This window comes from Haliaeetus leucocephalus, unplaced genomic scaffold, assembly GCF_000737465.1.
Source record: "Haliaeetus leucocephalus isolate CR32 unplaced genomic scaffold, Haliaeetus_leucocephalus-4.0 Scaffold992, whole genome shotgun sequence".
Classification (NCBI taxonomy): Eukaryota; Metazoa; Chordata; class Aves; order Accipitriformes; family Accipitridae; genus Haliaeetus; species Haliaeetus leucocephalus.
In genome coordinates, this window is record NW_010973428.1 from 1,223,966 (window position 1) to 1,244,433 (window position 20,468).

The window sequence follows — 20,468 nt, forward strand, 5'->3', positions numbered from 1 at the left end:
AAAGGCAAAATTATTTTGGGAACTAAAGGTTGGAACCTTTCTTCCTTGTTGGGACATTTTTGTTGTTGTTCCTTTTTTTTAAAAATAACTCTTGGTCTCCGTATAGTGTCATGGTTCTTTGATATTTAAACCTTGTTTGCTACTTTCATGACAGTATACTTTTATTAAGTTTAAGTTTGGGGTAATGATGCCAGTTAGTATGGTAAGCATGAAGTCAATGATTTGTAAAAAGGTAGGGTCATGTAACTAACAGCAGAAACCAGAGAAGTAACAGCTTGGTCTAGGCTCAGTTGGTTAAATGTTCTATAAGCATTGACACACAGCACACAGTCCACTTTTGCACCCTGGATTTCTGAAACACTGCTTGTGTAACTGGCATTGCAATAGCTGCCTGTTCAAAGTAAAAGAAAGAAATAAAGACTTTGCAAATCCAGACCTATACTATCATTTCCTTAGTTTGAGTGGTCAGTGCTTGTCAGAGAAGAAATTTTGGCAACAACTACTACTACTACTAAAAAAAAAAAAAAGGAAATAAAAGAACAACAATGTTGGAGAACACAAATGTCCGGAATCACTACACTTGCGTGTGGTTTCTTTAGAGACTTTGACACCTCCTGTTAAAACTGAGTCATTCACTGGTTGTTGAATACTGCAAGATGGAATGAGTAGTTTGACCATTTTGTACAGGTTACCATACACTGTGGTTTGACTCTGACCTCTAAATATCCTGATTCTTTTTACTGAGGAATGTGATACTCTCCAGTTTGGGTCTGATTATAGTACCTGCTTCCTTCATGTGCTGAAAGAAATACTGGAAGGTTTGCTTACTTGCCTTCTTGCAGGTGTGACTTGCCACAAAGGAAAGTGAAGAAGCCAAACTTTTCTTAACTGCAGGTCCTTGGTAAATGATAATTTTCCCTGTGCAGAACAGCTTGTTGGTTTTGGAAGGCTTTGTAGATGTAAGTGGAACTAGAGAAGTTTGTATGAATGGTTGCAGTCTTTATACTTTTTTTTTTTTTTAATATAATTCAGATAACCTTGCTGTTTCACTCAGCTGCTAGTGGGACTAGCATAAAATTGTCATGACTGCACTGAATCAGCTAACATAGCTGGCTTGCTGCTTGTGAATTGCTGTTGGAAAAGGCAAGCAACCAGCAAGCCCTGTAGCACAGCCAATGATGTGGTATATGTTCAGGTTCCAGAAAAATTGTAGCTTTTTCAAATAAGAGTTGTCACTGTTAGAATTACTTCATAGAGGAAAGGAATCTCTGGTCACAAGTTATTAAATCAAACAAAGCATCCGTGGAGCAGGTTGCAAATAAAAGTGTTTTTCTCCCTGGCTTTAGAAGATCTAAGGGCTGTCTCCTCAACGTGAGACTGGGGAATAAACATCAGTTTCAGGTGAGGATGTTAACTGCTGCCATGGATAGGATTTTGACTCTGGGTCTGAGATCAAGTGCAGAGAGTTTTTTTTATTATTTTCTCTGTGAAAAGAGATTGATCCATTTGGTATTTTGATATATTTTAATAGGAAGTATTCAGAAAATATTTTTCAGAAAAATTGTGGATGTTGGGACGAAATTGCTTACAAATCAGACAAGGAGATTAAAAAAAAAAAAAAATCAAGACCAGCATCCTTGTGCATGCCAAGACAAAGGATTTTTAAAGACAGTGGAAAGATTTGTTTTCAATTATATTTTTATACACAATTGACAGTTCATGGATCCAATGTTGAGCAACCTAAAGAAAAATAAATTTGTTACTGTTATGAAATCAATTTTGAACACACATCAATAGTCAAACCCCATTATTTCTGGTAACAGGATGTTACAATGACAGTATCTAATGAATACATTTATTTGATTTGTTGAGCAACTAAAAAAAAAAATTGAATTTTTTTTATAAATAATTCATCTTTAGTTAGTTTAGAATGTGAAGGGGCAATTGTCTTATGTGGCCTCGTGCTTTGGGGAGGTATGGTTAATCCAGATGAGATGTTTAAAGTGATGATTTAGTTCTGCATAAATGTGTACCCATTTTGCCTCTGCAGATCTTTAAGATGTGCTAGTGTACTTGTGCTGTTGATATGGAGTTAGTCTGCTGGAAGCTCATCACAGATGTTTAGATAGAACATATTTGTATGACTATATTTTAATCTGGGAAGTAGAAAACCCAATACCTACTTTGGGAATTCTTTAGACTTCACATCACCTTTGAAGCTTAAAACTACAGCATTGCCTGCATATCAATAACGTCTAAGTATTTTATTAGGCTGTTTATATCAATGCCACCTTCACAAATGTGCTTACTGTCTGAAATTATTGTTGATAATCTCATAGCTGCTCTTTGGACAGCATTAGTTTTTTTCCCCCTTCCCTAGTGCAGGGAATTTACAAGTGGTTTCTGCATAGCAGTGGTACAATTTGTCCCCAAACAAATGCTTTTCTAGAATTAGACCAATTATATGAGGTGGCAGACAAAATTCTGTTATCTTTTGAAGTTGACCAGTGTTGCACTCTCATGCTGGTTGAATGCTGGGGAAGTTATGCTCCCAGTCACCAACAGCAGATTTGCTCAGGATTAATTCTGTCTCACATGACTGGTGCAGAAACAAAGGGGTTTGCATGGGTTGAGGTACCTAACATTGTCCTTCAGTAAGCCTGTTTTATATTTCTATTAATTTAGAATCAAACCTGTACATTTTCTCCTCTCCTGAAGCAACTATATGTCCTGACCTCAGCCTTCAGTTTTGTCGTCTATGCAACTTGCAAAAAACAAGTCATATCTATAAACCTGATTTTGATAGATAAGCTTCCAAAAGACATTGCTGCATTTGAGGTGACAGCAAGCTGTGCCACCAGCTATGTCTTCTAAGACACCCCCATAGAAACCTTTATGGAGGCGACCCTGATCAGATTAAAACTGCAACTGAACTACTTCATTTCTTCCTTATTAACTTACATCTTTTCCATCTGATTCTATTTAATTCTGTTAAAATTTATGAGTTCTAGTTCTTGTATTTCCCCCAGTGTTTATTCTTCCTTTTTTAAAGTGAATAGTTTAAAGTTTTGAGGTTATTGCCATGAAAAAACAGCAGAATAATAGTTGTCTGTCCAGGGAACCATAGTGTTGTCTTTGTCACTGTGATGTTATATTCTTTCCACGGAAAATTTTAGACCTTCTTAACAGTTTTGGTTCAAGTGATATTGTTTTCCTTAGCTTGCTTCGCTGTTGTCAAATTCTTGATGCTTTGTTGCTTAAGTATGTTCGCTCTGTCTGTACCTCTCCAACTCATTCTACCCTGAAAGTCCTGACTTAATCTCTTGAGGTCTGCAAGTTTTTCCTTTTTTTCGGCACCCCCGAGCTCTATCTTATTTGTATTTGATTGGCAACCTTCAGTTTTGTTTGTTTGATTTTTTAAAAAATGCAATTAGAAAGGTTTATAGAGTGAAATACTTTATGTGCTTATTTTATGAGTATAGCTTCATTATTGTCATGATTTTAAGTGGCAATGACGTGAATTTTCTGTGCTGGGTGTGTTATTAAAAACTTCTCAACTCCTGCCTTCAGAATAATCTTTTTTTTTAATTTTTTTTTATTCTATTTTTCTAAACCTTTTTTAATGATGCCTTCTAGGTAAAGAGATAATTTCATGGGAACTTCTGAAAACACAGTTCTGTGGCTGAATCTTTGCTTATTTTGTGACCTACATGTATATTTTGACAATCAGGGATGTTTCATGACTGTTGAAATACTTTTGCCTTTCAAGAGGGTAAAATAAATAATTCACAAAGCATATTTTAACCAAATACCAAAATAAAGACATATTTACCTTGGAATGTAAAGGCTTTTTAAACTAAGTGCTTAATAGTTGAATCAAATATAAAGCTGATATTCTCATAGCTTTTGGATGCTGCTAAGTAGTGTGGATAATGCTTGACAAGGTACCCCCACGAAGCAGAACTGAAGTAGATTGATCCCCTGCAATCATTTTTGTACTTTACATTTTATCCTGATGGATCATTCTCCTGACCGTAATTACAGCCAGGTTGGTGCCAATTACAGAATGCTACAGCTTACTTTGTGGCCATTTTTATATCCTAAACTTGACCTTTCCATAATGTCACATATACTAGGCTTAGCTACATCTTGCTCAGAAAAGGGAAAAAAAACCCTAAAACTGTTAAGGTTATCAAGGTTATCTTTCCAGTGTAAGATTGTTCTGTAAGAATGCCCCTGAGGTTTTGTCTAGATTAAATGACTTCTGAGAACAGGACTTGCAGAATATCCTATTGAAGTTTCTATTGTACATCTTTGTAGGTTTCATCTCGAGGGATTTTTTCATTATTTATGCTAAATTTGCAGGTACTCTGTTTTACCTAATTGTTTCTTACTTATTATATACTCTTTGACCATTCTTAATCTTTTTTTATGTGTGTGTGTGTGTGTGCTTTAAAGCTTCAGTATTTCAAAACCACTCTAATCTTCTTTCCGCTTAGTACTTAATGTTGCACTATCATATAAAGCAGGGAACAAGTGTCAAGCCCATTACTGAAGATGATGGTATTTTACTTCTGAATTCATTAAATATTGGGGAAGGAGGTAGCAGTTGGACCTCAGTGTGCTTTACAGGCTGTATCTATCTGAGGTTGATTCTAAGGGGGGAGGGAAACGAAAACAATATGCAATATAAATGTCTCCCAATATGAATTGGCTGCGGAGGAATATATTTTATAGTTGGTGATTCTCAGTCCCATTTTCCAAAATATAGGCGTGCTTTCTTTTTAAACTATAATCTGTTAATTTTTCATCCTTTCTCTCTCTCATTTATTCTACTGGGTTGGCTTCTTTTTACTTATTGACATCCTAGACTTGTGTTCTCTATTTATTTTCTTCTCTTGTTTCTCTGTATTTTGTGTGAGACTTATGTTGTTTGAACTGATTGGAACTAAAAGTGTAATGCTTTGAATCTAGACTTGAGTCCCAGTTGTGTTTTATTTACTATCTGTAGCTCTATTTACCCTGAGTGCATGAAAATTATTTCCACAATGAATCTCCTTTGGCAAGTAGCATTTGGGTTTGGGGCTAAATTTGACCAACTGCAAGGTAACAACTTCTGACAAAAAATTTGTTCATGTTTCATCTGTTAGATCCACAAAAATGGTTTACTTCTCTCCAATAAATACCTTCTTGGAGATTGTGCCCAGCCTGGCTTCTACTCATTTTTTGGTACTTCATTCCATCTTTTTTTTATTTTCCTTCTTTGACAGATTTCCTCTGCCCCGTGTTCATTTGAAATTCATTGCAGAGACTGACCATTCATTTGAAAAATCAATTTACTAACAAAATTAAGATTACCATATGTCCTATCTAAACTGAACGGAGTTCTGTTCTTTACTGCTTCTAAGTTTCTGCACGAATCTGTTTCTCTAAATAGTTGATACTTCTAAGTGTTGGATAGAGATTCTGAAGGCTCAGTTCTATGACAATTTTGTATTAGAAGTGTGACCAAAAGAGATAGAATAGTTTTATGCTTGAGCAGTGAATGGCAGGAGCTTTCATCTCTCTGTAATTCTGTGGCAAAGTACTATGCACAGCAAGTGAAAGTAGGAAACAGAAAATGCAGGTTGAATCATGAGGGATATAATTGAGTTATCTGTATCTCTTTGAGAGAAGGGTAGTAGCTTTGGATGGGTAATCTGTTCACATGGGAACATATCAGAAAAACTATTCAAAGCATAAGCAAATAACAGAGTAAAAAAAAGTGTTGCTGTGGCCTGAACAAGCCTTTTTCTGAGGTTATCCCATATATATAAGGAACAAACTAAATAGTTCTGTCTCGGCCTGTTTGGTCATAATGTTCCAAAATTAAAATACAAGGGACTTTCTAAGCATTGTAATTTTTCAGGTGATTGAGCTGATTGTGTGTACTTTTAGTTTAGTAGGCAGTAGAGGACTGAATGGACATGGAGACAAAGCTACCATGTATCTCTTTTTTTCTTTTTTCTTTTTTTTTTGTTGTACACCCCACAGTAGTACCTATTTCTTGCCCTTTCTACAAACAGGAGACTTTTTTCAATAGGAATATCCCCCCCCAAATGTTACTGCTGACACCTGTATTTTAGAAGTTGGGTGCCTTACTTGCTTCAGTCATTGATTGCTTGCTAAGTTACTGTTAGGCTTTAAAAAAAAATCTCATTTTGTTTCTTAGCTTAGAGTATTGTTAGGGATGCATTCTTCTTATTGCTCTTTTCTAAAATACTTTCCAGACAATGTGTTCTGACAGAAACTTAGAATCACACTTCATTTTCGGTCCATGATATGTTATCATCCCATTAAGTGCAGTGAGACAGTGTCACTGACTAAGGAACTTTGGTGCTGCTGGCAGTGTCTGAAGAAAGATCATTTCTATATTACTCTGTATCGTGCCAAAGTTGTTGGGCATGTGCATGTGGGGATCCTGTAAACACAGCAGTAAGAGTTTCAGCATATACTTTTCCAATTTCAAGGAAAAATGTTTCAGCTTCTCACTAAGGAACCTGAGTACTCGGATGTGAAGAGGCTCCCCCTGCACTTTGCAGTATTCTTCAGTTCCATCAAGTATCTAGAGATTACTCAGATCCCAAGTCCACATAAATTGGGCTTGGCATCATGTTTGGAAGAAGACAGAACTCCCTAGTTTGCAATGACATTTCCAGGCTTTCTCTCCTGGCCTTAGAGTCTTGCTTGCTGCGAGGGAATGGATCCATACCGAAAATGCTGTGTTATAAGAGTTTCAGTTTACGCTCAGAATACGGTTTTCTCTGTTGTTTTGGTCTCATACTCTTCATCAGTCAGCAAATTAACATGTAATAGATGCTTTTGAAAAATATAACAGTAGCAGAAGAAGCTCAGATACCCCTTTTGAAAACAAACTAGTGACTGAGTTATATGATGTGTCTCAGTTTAAAAGACAATTTACTCGTAGCTAACATGAAATTCAGAGATTTTTGGACACTGTACAACTGTCTGCTCTTTGCATAGGTGTTTTAGGAGCAGCCTACAGCAGGCATAGGAACAGTTGGATAGTGACTATTCATTTGCTGAGGCAAAAGCAGGTTTAAACAACTATTACTCTGACAGTGCTACAGGCAATGGTGTATCAACTAGATCATCTAATTTCTCTATAGGTAGAAACATTCTTGAAACAAGTTTGCGTAGGATTTTATTTGGGAAGTTTTGAAAATATCCCTCACTGAAGAAGTAATTTCTGCTTCCAATTTTTTCCAAACAGCTTGCAAATCAGTATAAGGTGCATTTCACACTTGATGTGAACAGTCATACACCTCTGTTTCATGGCAGCGGTTTTCATGGAGGGGCAAGGCAAGTCAGTCTCATCCTCTCTTAAAGATGAATTGCTAGTTCTGAGGAGGAACATTCTGAAGTGTGCCTAAATGCCATTTTCTTTATATTAGTAGAACATTAAGGAAACATATGAATAGGCAGAATTAGGGTCTCTTCCGCTATGTATGAGAGATGCAGTCTTGTGGGACACCCTGCCTTCGTCAGGCAAAGCACTGGAGGACAGACAGTGCCAATGAAGTTGCTTTTTCTTTGCTTTGCTTTTCCTATTGGAAAATGGGGAAACAGCAAGCCCTGCGTATGTGCTGAAAAGAGAAGAAGTAGTAGATTGATTGAATTGGCTCTCCCTGAGTCCGTGCTTGCATTTTCTCAAGTCTGTAAGATTAGAAGCAAGCATTAAAGAAAAAAATCAGGTGAGTCTGGTAATGCTGCTTCACAGTATGCAAGGTTGAAACTGGCCTCATTCCTTTTCGTGACAGATACATTTGCTGACCAATGTGGAAGGCCAAAATGGTAGAAGAGCTGTGTATCTTGCACATTTGGTTGCACTTCCCTTGCCCTTTTCTTAAACAATCATTTACTGTTAATTATGATGGGGAAACAATAATGCTTTAACAAAACATAAGTAACTCAGATTAATCAGCTGCTTTGCAGGCAGACACTTCCCGAGTTCCCTGGGGTTTCTATCAGCAAATTGTAGTAATGATGCTGATTTGCGCAGAGCTATTGTTTCAGCTGTAAATACCTGAATTGATTACCCAGGAGCCCTGGTCTCAGTGTAGCATTGTTTTGCTTTGTTCTTTATTATGTTAGGTATCCTGCATAGCAGGGGGCCTGTAACCACGGCACTGTCACCTTGGGACTTCAAGTATGGTAATCTAAATGAATTCTTTGTTGCTGTAAATTACAAACAGAACAACAGCAGCCTGCTCCCACTTTTATAAATATGTATGGTTTCCCTGCCAATGAAATTATGGTGAGGGATAGATCAAAGTGAATTAGTACCTGTCAAGCAAATTTGATAGGTCATTTTGTACTTTAATTTTATTCCTTTTTCTCTGTATTGTCACACAATAACAAAATTAACAGTTCTGCTCTCCTTATAGCAAAGGCTGTTGACCACACTAAATATTGTTTTCAGAAAATGCAGCATTGACAAATGAAAGATTCTTCTATATAGACCAGCTTGATACCACATCTGGTGCATATGCAAAGTGCCCACCACGGCAGTGTGCACTTGTGCATGGTGATGTATGAACTCTGTCTTGCTGTGTACAGCTGAAACAGTGCTAGCTCTGTAACAGAAAGCATCTGATCTCTTCTAGTTCTTGTGATAGGACTGTCTTTTTTGTGTGTGTGTGTGCTTTCTGTCATACTAATTGTTAGGCCTTTTGTGCCTGTATCACAGTCACCATCATATTTCTGAATATTTCCCTGAGTATACCCACATCCAGTGCACACATACACACACACATGTGTACACACTCTCTCTCCCCCACCTCCTTTTCTCTCTTCCTTGTAAAATAGGAATTTCTGGATCAGCCTCACTTTAAAGTGGCTGAAATACTACAAGAAACCATCGACCTTTCTTTCTTGCCATTTCCAGTTTCAGCCTTTAATTATCACTTACCAAATGAGACAACTTCATAGCAGGTGGCATCTCTTCACCTTAAAATGGTCTCTTAGACAATAAATGATCTACCAGACAAAGCAATTATTTTCTGCTGTTCCCACATGCCTAGCAAAGATCTGAAAACAGGCACTTTAAAAGAAATACTCATGTCAAGATCAGAGATGAGATTAAAGAAAACACATCTACATTTGGTAGGGAGAGCCATGGCTCACAAGCAACTTTTTTATTTTGCTAATGCAGATCTGCAGATAGATCCTAAAGATCTGTGTTAGCAAAGGGAAACTCCTTCCAGGAGAAGCAGTGTAAGACAGACTGGAGAAATCAGAGGAACTGGTACAAAATAGCAGGAGTTTCCTGTTGCTTTTTTCCTTGTTCTTAGCATACTCTGAGGCTAGAGAATTTATTTGTCTTGAGATAAAAGGAACGAAAAAGGAAACATTTTCATTATTCCTTATTGCTGGTATTTTTCTGCAAAAGCATTTAAATAGTACTATACATGCTTCCTAAAAACAACATTCCCTTGAAATTAATTTTAATAAAACATGAATGGCTCTGTGATGGGTACATTACTCAACCCTGCAGCAATAAATTAAGGACACACGCCCCAAGGGGAAGTCCTGCCCAAAACAATCATGTTCCCACAGAGTAGAAGTCTAAGATACTAGAACATTGATATTGTGAGAAATTAGATCCTGATTCTACAAGCATATGTTAGCAACGTTAGTGGAAGTAGTCTCCAGTGGCTTTAACTGGGTAACTGCTTATCTCTACTATAGAAAGGTGCACAGTCATGTCCTCTGTAGATTTTTTTCCAGAACCAGTCTCTGATTAATTATTGGCTTTTTCAGAACAGCTGTAACTATCCTCAGTCACATGCCCCACATTACATTTTAGATGTGGAAGGCATGCTTGCTTTTGCCTACCTGCACAGTAAACAGTGGCAAGAGTTAAAGAGTACGCTACGTTGTGTTATGCTGTCTTTAGTTTTTTCAAAAGCTTTGGGAGAATTCATGCAAACCACTACCATGCCAGCTGAGTATTTAATACATCCATTTTATAGGTAAGGTAATTGTGAAACAGAGAAGCCAGAACCAACACATCCAAAGCTATGGACTTGCAAGGGAACGCTGAAGTAGGCAGCATGTGTTTGATATCTGCTGGACTCTTGAGGATCTCGTTTACCCTCAAGGGACTTGGATATCTTCACAACATTTATCAGTGAGATTATTTGTCGAATTAACAAAATGCTAATCTTCAGGCATTTATGTTGAAAACTACTAGTCTGGAGAACTTCTCCAACTGACGCAGTGAATCGCGGAGTGGGGACAAAAGTTTTCTCCTCACTGCTGCTTCTGCTGGCAACAGGATTCAGGAATGCCTCCTGCCATGGTGCAGTGTGGGGTTTCTGCAGCCATGTGCTGGCAGGCAGCTGCAGGGCAGCTCCTGCAGGCAGCAGATGGCAAAGAGATCCAACCCGAGCTCTGGGTGAAGCTCAGGATGCTCATTTCTGTCATCCTGCTTTAGTTTGGTTCTTCAGCTCCTCAAGAGAAATATCAGCTGTGCCTCTGCCTTTGATTTTATCTAGAACAGCAGTGTACCTCCCTGACTGAGGCATCTGGTTACTACAATACTATGAATAACAAATTATATTCTATGAATAACAAATGATATTAACACAGAAGGTGTATGATGGTTTTCTTATAAGCCTTTTGTGGCCAAGCAAGGAGTAACATGAATTTAAAAAAAATAATAACAATCTGAGGCTGTTTAGTCCATCTGGATGTATAGAAGTTCTGACTACAGCTAAATATCAAGCAGCAGGAACAGAGAATGGAAAAACTGCAACTCAGAATAACTCAGTAAATGAAACTGTGTTTACTTCAGATGTATTTTCTGCAGCCAAATTGCCTTTGTCATCCTTTGGCTGAGATGGATCACAGGCACGTATTCTTCAGTACCTGTCACTCCAGTATTATCAAAAATCACTTGCTTTCTAAAAGGCGATACTGTTTTCATAATTGTTATGGGCTTATATCTATATTTAGAGTCAAACAGGTTGCATGGAAGCACTTTTTGGGGATTTCAGCTTAAGAGCAAAATATGGGATAGATTACAGTGTTTGGGCATCTTCCTGCTGTTTTATCTTAAACAGAAATATTTGGTCCAAATTCTTCCCTGGTGTAATTTTCCCAAGGTCCAGTGATTAGGCAAGAATTAGTTTGGCCCATAGGGTCTATATGAGCTAGAAGTCGGTTTTCTGTGAGAAAACAAAAAAGTGGCTATACCAGTTGAAAAATTACTTACTTTGATAATGGAAAGGGGATTTTAATATACTTTTAAAATATATGTTTTTTAAATGATGTTGGGAAGACAATCGTATTTTTAAAAGAAGAACAAGAAGAATTATTCCTGTTGTTTATATTATTTGAAAGAGCTACAGATCATCCTGAAGCAGAGGTTGGGAAGTTCACTATCCTAACAGGAAAGAAAACAATATTCTGAGGAGAAGTCTCATGTGACTGTAGTAATTGATCTGATTCATCAGTTAATGTGCCAGGTTAGGCTTGGCTGCCTACCCCATTATCATGGTTGTTCCTGTCTCTGCTGTTTCAGTGGGGCTGGGTTCTCTGGTAGTCCAGAGCTGAGGAGTTGTAAACAGCAGCACAAGGACATGAGAGTTCTCTTATAAAAGTCTTTTTACTAATTAGTGCCTAAAAATATTCCCATTCCAACCAACCAGGACTGCAGGTGGACAGATGATATTCCAATAACCATGGGGCATGAGGCTGAGGCAAGTCTTCAGGAAGTAATAAGTTAGCAGATGGCAAGGGTAACAATTGGCTTCTTAAGCTTAATGAACTCGGAAGCTTATTTGCTCAAGAAGTGTGGGAGTTTGTTAGGTTTTTTGAGATACCTTGTAGTACAATGATGTTGTGTTTCATTAGGAGCTGGGCAGCTGAATCTGCATGTGAGGCTTTAGGCTGCTGGGATCTGTGTGTGATGCAGAGGTTGTGTGCAATATACTACTGAGCTACTACAGCTATACTTGGCACACAGCATCCTCTACAGGTATAGGCTGATGTATACCATGGCAGAATAACAAACTATGAAGCCATCGTGTCTGACTTTATGATGGCTTTCTGACTTAGTTACATTTAGAGGGTTGTATGCCATAACTGTTTCTTTCATTAACCAGCAGGATCATTTCAATGCTGGTTTCCAGTTTTGTACCTATTTGAGAGTGCCTTTTTCATAGGTATTATTTTGTGTATGTGAGACACTTGGGAAGAAATAGAAGCCATCCAATCCATATAAAAATCTTTGCAATAATACTTGCTATAGTCAGTAAGTGTTGAGATGTCTGCATTTCCCTGACCTTGCAGGTGGCAGAAATCTGCTGTGATACCAGATGTCAGGCTAAAATAAGAAATAGAGAGAGACATTATTAGGACACAAATTGCTTCTTTTTTACTGCTAGCATTTAATTCAAAATATACTACATAGGCTTATCCCTGAGATTCCAGAGTGTATACTAGAATTTAAATTTTATACTTAAGATTTTCAGGCTTAAAACTGTTCTATGGTACATGTACTCATAATCATGTTTGTGCTCTAATTCTGAAGGGTTGAGAACTTTGTCTAAAAGTATTATCTAATAACGCTAGAACTTAAACAGTGTCACCTGAGTCTTGATTAACGGGCAAAGTTCTGGTCACTTCTTTTGCCAGTAAATCAGATGTTGAAGATGCACATTCAACTCATTTCGTACATGCTCGTTATGCTTCGTGAATCCTCACAAGTAGCTTCAAACTGTAATAATGTGGAAGCTGCAAATAAGTTTTGATAATTTTAATCCTTAGGAGAAAAAGGTCCATGCTCTGAAATTTTAAAATGTAAATTATATTTGCCAAGTATTCCTGATACATATTGCTCTCTAGAAAATTTAAATTAAAATGCAAACATTTGTGTTTATTCACAACTTATTCTTTCTCCAGCAAATCACAAACTTACATGAAATCAAATTTTATGCCTTCTTTGCTGCAGTCTAACCATACTAGACTACCTTACAGTGTAATTAATGTGCTTAGTTCAGTACAAGAGTAAAAATACTTCTTTCTTTGGAAACCCTTCACTTTGAATGTATTGCTGAGAACACAAGAGTCAGGAGAACTGCATCAGAATTATCCTCCTAAGTGAAACCAGATACATGACCACTGCTAATATCACATCCTATATTGCTAAAATTCTTAATGTGTGTAGAGAAATCCATATGAGTCCCATCTTCGCTAGACCAAAAGAACAGCAAAGACACTTAACAGAATGAAGCTTGAATGTGTTCTGTATCCTAAGACCTGAAAAGTTTGAGACTTTTAATGCATATATAATTTGAATACTTTACCATATTTTTCTCTGAATTCTGTTAATTATCTGCAAAGTCAGCCTTTTTTATTTCTATACTTTGAGGCCAGTTTGCCTAAACTTCTAAACTGAGTCTTTGCTTCCCTGTCTATTGTTACTGTTAATTTCTTGCTGTGATAATCATTCTAACCAAGTCATTGTGTAAAATCCACACATTTTGCTTTTCTGTGGCTGCATATGCAAACAGAGTATCTGTGTGTGTTTGTAAACAAGTGCGTGTGCATTTGCACTCTGTGCGGGTGTGTGGATGTTTAGATGTATATACTTGTATGTATGTATATGCATATATATACACACTTACGAAGGAATTTCTGTAATAGGGAGCTATGAATCTGAAGTGGCTAGATTTGTTCATCTTTGCTTTTGTTTTGTTTTTAAATACACACCAAAGATGGTTCACATTCTTTTACCTGCAGATTTCCTTCCAAACTCTGAATTAATTGGAATGTTAGATTACGTTGTTTTCTAATGCTAATCACAGTGCCTTCGCCCTTTACAACAGGAAGGTTAAGGCAATGTAAAAGAATACAACAAATATGATACATGATCGAAGGTTACAGCAGCCAAGAGTGGATGAGGTGGCCATAGAACACTAAAAGATTAAAAGAGGGTAAAAGGCTAAGGAAGACCAGCTGGCTCCGTAACATATTGCTGTTCAGAGTGCATTGCTGCTAAATTGAAAAACGGGTTCAGACTGCAGGTTTCCAGGATGCTGCAGAGTGGAATGCATACCAAATGTGGTTACTTCAGCCTGGGTAGAGTAAGGGAACACGAACTATTGAATGTTATTGGCACCCTTAGCAGCTGTTTACTCTTTCTCTGGGGCATAGGTTAAGGACAGGGACAAAGCACAAAAATCAAGAGAAAGGAAGTGGATAAAACCAAATAGACTTTGGAGACACTGTAATCCCTTATCAGTTTCAAAGTAGGAATGATGTATCTTCTTTTCTCTTCTCAGTTATTTATTTTATATGCATGCTATTAGAATGAAGCTACAAGTCATTTACAGGGTTTTTTGACATTTACTGAGAAAAGATGATTCTCTCAGTCTGGAAACAGAGATCTGTGACTTCAGCCCCTCTCTTTATTACAGATGTCTGTGTAACCTAGAGCCCATCTGTGGCTCACTGCCACGGGTGTTATAAACAATGTCAACAAGGAGAGGTAAGAAAAAGATGATGCTTATGTCACCAACCTAAATCTAGAAAAACCTGTATTCATGTTCCGTTTCTGATATAGACTTCCTCTGTGACCTTCAAAAAGTTGCATTGTCTCGTCTAAGGCTAAGGTCCCCATGAGCAGAATAGTACTGCCAGTCTGTAACAGTGTCGTAAAGGTAGGTGCCCTACATATTTTGGGAAGATATTTCTGTCTAGAAGTCTAGAAGGGCTAGGCAAGCATGTGTTCTTTCTTTTCTGGGGGACTTCTATAATGACATATCAGTAGACAGAATAGTTTAAAAAAAAAAACCCAAAACAACTGTTGGTTGGAAACGGTTTGTAAAGGTCTGCTTCGTAACTGTGAAATGTTTGCCAGTGTTTCCACACACCTAGCAAATGCAAGAGATCATTCTCAAAATGGGCTTTTCCCAGTTTTTTTTCCATATCCATTGAATGGAACTGAAAAAAGTTAATCTGAAATCAAATTAGCTTATTTTTTTGCCATGCCAAAATGGTAGGTGTTATGCAAGGACCTGCACTGAGGAAAGATAATTCTTCCACAAAAAAAAAGTAAGGTGGTGTCCCCAGGTCGACACTTAGCACTTATTTTATGTTCTCTAAGGGAATGTGTTACTTATGGAGCAAGTTACCAGTGAGTATGGCTTTTAAAATTGTATTAAAAAAAATTCTGTGCTCTTTCTTTTTTAATTTTGTGCTTTATTGTAAATTGGCTTTCCATTCTTCTTGTGATTAGATCAAACTTTGCTGGAAGTAGCCATCTATATACACTTGCTGGCACAATGGGTTCAAAGCCAGTTTCCCAAAAAACATCTTCAGTCTAATCTGTACTTTGTGCATTTTGTGTGTTGCAGCAAAACAGCAGCAATGTGCAAAGAGAGAGTTTAATTATTTACACCTTGTATCAAGCAAGGCTCAGCTAGAAGTTCTCTTTGCTAGTTTAGTTTCCAAGAAAGGCTCCAATCATAGATCCTAAATTAAATGGCTAGTGGATTAGGAAGGGAAATTCGTAACACCTTCTTTGCATTCACCTGTTTACTTCCTGCAATGCGTTAATACTTAGTTTTTCCCCAAAACAATATCCAATTGTTATCATGTCTCTATATACAGGAAAATCTTTTGAGCCGTTATTTGGAAACAATTGTGAATTGCAGAAATGTTTGTGATCAAGAAGGTCACTTGGGGGAAAAATAATCAAAATACAGTTTTATTAAAACCAGATCTCATCACTGTGGTATAGTAGCATAAAATCACTGTAGCTTTAGTACTGCAGAATGTAATGATTTGCGTGACTGCTGTATAGTTTCCTAAAAGAAGAAACTAAAAATAATGAATACCGCAGGAAAAGAAATATTTTGTCTTCCACTCTGTTAAAAATCAGATTGCATGTTAATGTAATTTCAATGTAGTAATTGACTTCCAAAATATTTTTCAGTGGTTAAAAAAAGCAAAAATCTTGAAAGCTAAAGTTCAGGAAGACAAAACATTTTAAAATTAAACATAACATTTTAAAATCACAATACTAAATATTAAACTATCCTTTAACAGATTTTTAAAAACAGAATTAGATTACTGGTAATATGTATTTAGCCTACAGACATATTGTACAATATTGTTAATGCCATCCCTGTGAACCCTTTAAAACTGAAGAGAAATTATAGCAGCCATCAATGACATTTTAACTGTTTACTGAAGTAGCAGCTTATTAGGGTAAATAAACTGGCATTAATAGGAGAGGCTGATATTGCAACCTAAATTAAAAAATAAAGATCTGTGTTACAGAATTTTTCTTCAAAGATATTAGTATACTATTATTGTTTAAGCACTGGAAAACCGTATTTTTATATTAGTTTATATTGCAAAGTATATGTACATTTTAGAATTATAGTTCTTGCGGGTAACTATGCATCGCAGTTATGAGAGTCTGGCACAGCTGGCAATGTGATATCTTGGATGTAGTATTTGAATGCAGGGTGCTGCACTGAAGTGGTACATTGCTAGTAGAAGATCAGGTAAGGGTACAAAAAAGAGAAAGGGCAGCGGAAGCTTTCTGGACCTTTCCTTTACCAGGAGTCTTTAGCATCTATTTCAGTCTGAGTGGGAAGATCTTTTCTGGTATGGTGATGTCTGATCTCTTCCTTCCCACTTCTAAGATTGTTTTTATGCCTATTTTTTAGACCGTACACACTGGATGAAGGGAGATAGGTGGGAGTAAAGAGCGACTGGTAATGCATCCTGGTCCCTCTGCGCCTAGCTCTTTTAACACAAATAAACTGTCTTTCAATAAATAAAAAAAAGGAAAAAAAGTGGCTTTTATGTTATTCTTTTGAGCAGCTGAAGCAGCTCCTAGTAGTCCCTTAGGGCTTCCAGGAACACAGTTGTGATGTTGTCAACAAAGGAAAAATAGCATAGCAAAGCGAATGCAGTGCTCTTGCTCATCTGTGCCTGGACTGATGCAGCATTGGAGCAGCAGCTGCTGCCTTCTCCCAGCAGGGAGGTCTGTGCTTCTGAGTATGGGGCAGCCATGAAACTCCCTTGTTATCCCTTTAAAGAATAGCATCGTTTAAAAATAAACCAGTGGAGCTTTATTTGTTATTAGTGTTAAACTGTAAGCGCCCTAGAGTCCAAGTGAGTTTGGGCTGGGGAGTATAATGAAATTTCTGTTCCAGAAAATGATTTCTGTTTGATTTCTGCTACGTAGTCAAGCTGACCTGCTGTTTGATACCTTGGCCAAACTTGTGGTCATGAGCTAATGAATGAACTTAAGGCAGAAGGATGTGGCAACAGAGAACGAGGAGAAAGGTTAAGTTTGTTTAAGTTATAGAAAAAAAGATACAGAAAATTAGCTTTCCATGTGTTGTGGGCTTCAGAAAAACACAGAGGGTTACAATAATAGGGAGAACATAAGAAAAAAGAGATACTCAAAACTAGAGGTGCTGGATAATTATTTTGTCAAGTTCTCTCAAGTCCATAAAGAGTGAGTAACTCTATTTGTGTGGCCTAGTATAAAACATACCTCTAACTTTCCTCCGCTGCAAATCTTCTTAGGCTTGGGAAAATGACTTTGTGTTTTGCTGTGTTGCCTACGATATACCCAGGACATATTAAGAGTAGTGCAGATGTGCCTGTATGGTGGGTTACAGCCAAACTCCCACCCAGCTGCTTGCTTACTCCCCCCCCTGCCAAGGAAGAACAGGAGGAAGAAAGCTCATGGGTCAAGATAAAGATAGGAAGATCCCTTACCAGTTACCATCATGGCCAAAATGGACTCAGCTTGGGGAAAATTAACTTAATTTATTTCCAGTTAAAATAAGTATTTAACCAACAAAGGCAAGAATCTGTCACAATTCCTCTTCATAGTGCTGCTCTTCAGATAAAGTGTATTTACCTGCTGCTGCAGACAAATATTTTCCTCGTTGTCACATGTAGCAATTAGCTTACCCCTGAGATTTGGCAGCAAACAGAGGGCAAATTTTCAGAAACGGTGATTGGATTCATGTGGAGAATTAAAAATAAATGCATACATATATTCCAAAGGTAGGATGAATGGGCTGAAGCTGCTAAAAAACAAGGATGGGGAGAGGTATTTTGTTATGGCAGGGTGCAGAGGTTCAATATAACTTCAAGAAGTAAATTATTTTATTACTTGCCAAGTCTGCCCTTGCTTCTGGGTAGCTGTTGCATTCCCAGGCCTATGCCAGCAGTAGCACAGCTGCTCTAGCTCTGTTAATTTCCCAGATTTGCGCCCAGCTGTAGAAGCCACAGTAGCCATTCTGGGTGACTGCTTTTGCAAGCAGAGGTGCTTTTACTACTTGATACATCTCTTCATATTGGAATATGAGGACTGACCTTGGCAATTATTGTAATCTTCCAGATCTTTCTCACCTGCCATCTATCTTGGAAGCAGGCTTATCTCAAATATCACTTCAACAGCTGCAGATTTCTGGATGTCTCAATAATGATCAGCAGCTTCACTGAGTGGGAAAGTTAGCTGTTTCTCTGGTTTTCAGTGCTTGGCTGGAGCTCTTAAATTCTACAACTTTTATAGGACAATGATTTGAAGTCTTTTCTATGTACGTAAATGATTTCAAGTATTTATATACATTTTTTTATACTATGAAAGTTGTAGAATTTAATCTAATTATAATATTTTATACATATATGTATATCATTCCAGATAATTAAGGAGGTAAATTGCATGTTCACGTTAATGTACAAATTACTGTAATTTAACCCTATCTTGCAAAGAATATCCTGAGATACCTCTACAATTTATAAGAGGTACTGTATAGATGATGTCTTTTTGTTTCCATCTGTCGTGGTTTAACCCTAGCCAGCAACTAAGCACCACACAGCCACTCGCTGACTGCCCCTCCCCAGTGGGATGGGGAGGAGAATCAAAAAAAAAGTAAAACTTGTGGGTTGAGATAAGACCAGTTTTAATAACTAAAATAAAATATAATAAAACAAATATAATAACAATAATAATTGTAATGAAAAGGAATGTTACAAAAAGAGAGAAATTAGACCCAAGAAAAGACAAGTGATGCACAGTGCAATTGCTCACCACCCACTGACCGATGCCTGAGCAGTGATCCACCCCCCAGGCCAACTCCCCCAGTTTATATACTGAGCATGACATTCTATGGTATGGAATATCCTTTTGGCTAGTTTGGGCCAGCTGTCCTCCCAGCTTCTTGTGCAACTGCTCGCTGGCAAACCACGGGAAGCTGAAAAATTCTTAACTTAGGATAAGCGCTACTTAGCAACAACTAAAACATCAGTTTGTTATCAACATTATTCTCACACTGAATCCAAAACACACTGTACTAGCTACCAGGAAGAAAATGAACTCTATCCCAGCTGAAACCAGGACATTGTCAAAAGACCAGGAGGGTAGAAAAGTCAAGCCCTTCAAAACTGGAAAATAACAAGGCCAAAAGCAGGCTGACCACAGTTTTTTCCATCAAAACCATTTCAAAAATTATTTCAATTTTCAAAAAGTTTAAAGAAACTGTTATATGTATGTTTCTTGTTCTCATTAAAAATGAGGGATCCAAAATATTTTATCTGATAAATTTTTAGAAATCTATTAAAAAATGCTGATGCAATGCCTTGTGGGAGCAATTTCACCGTTGTTCTGTATTGCTTTAGCCCTGTCTTTCACACACATTTTCTATTACTAGGACAAGAGACTGTGGTCCACCATGAAGCCAATGAATGCTTCTCTGGACAATAACAGTTGAATGTGTTATGGTAGCAAAAATGACTGTTAATTACAGTGTAATCCAGCAGATGTATTTGGCATATTTGGACTGGATGAAAGTATTAAACTTCACTCTTGCTTAATTGACACCTGCACTTCTCTTTGAGCTCTACTTGAAGTAGGTTTTTTGCTACCTCTGTTACTTTACTTCTTAAATGGGAGGGATTAGTGAAGTTTTACTGGGTAATTTTGTAAGCAGGAGACTCAATACTGCTGGCACCAGCCTTAATATTGGAAACTGTTATTTTTTAAATACTAAAAGCGAATATGTGTTTGTATTCTGAGTGGCATTTATCTTAAAAAAATACAGAACAATACTGAAAAAACAAAAAGGGAAAGCAAAAATGCTGTCTCCAGGAAGGAAACAACAAATAAATCTCCGTCTTGCATGAACCCTTGCAATGGCATTTGGCACTATTCTAAAAATGGAGAAGTCAGTGCAGGAGAAAAAAGTGAACAGCTGTTTAGCTGCACAACATAATGATGGTACTTTACGCTTTCTGTTTTTGCATGCATTTTAAGAGATGTGGAGTTACTAATACAAGCTGGGCACTTTATGCTTGCCTCAGTGAACTCTCAGTGAATTTCAAACTGCAAAAAATGGAAATTGAAAATAAATTGTAACTAAGAA

The 20,468-nt window shown here is 37.3% G+C and overlaps 1 protein-coding gene across 1 annotated transcript in view; it reads left to right on the forward strand.

Annotated features, from left to right (window-relative positions):
- The window catches only part of PARK2 (parkin RBR E3 ubiquitin protein ligase), a 626,120-nt gene that overhangs the window by 273,100 nt on the left and 332,552 nt on the right, over positions 1-20,468 (forward strand). The window lies entirely within an intron of this gene.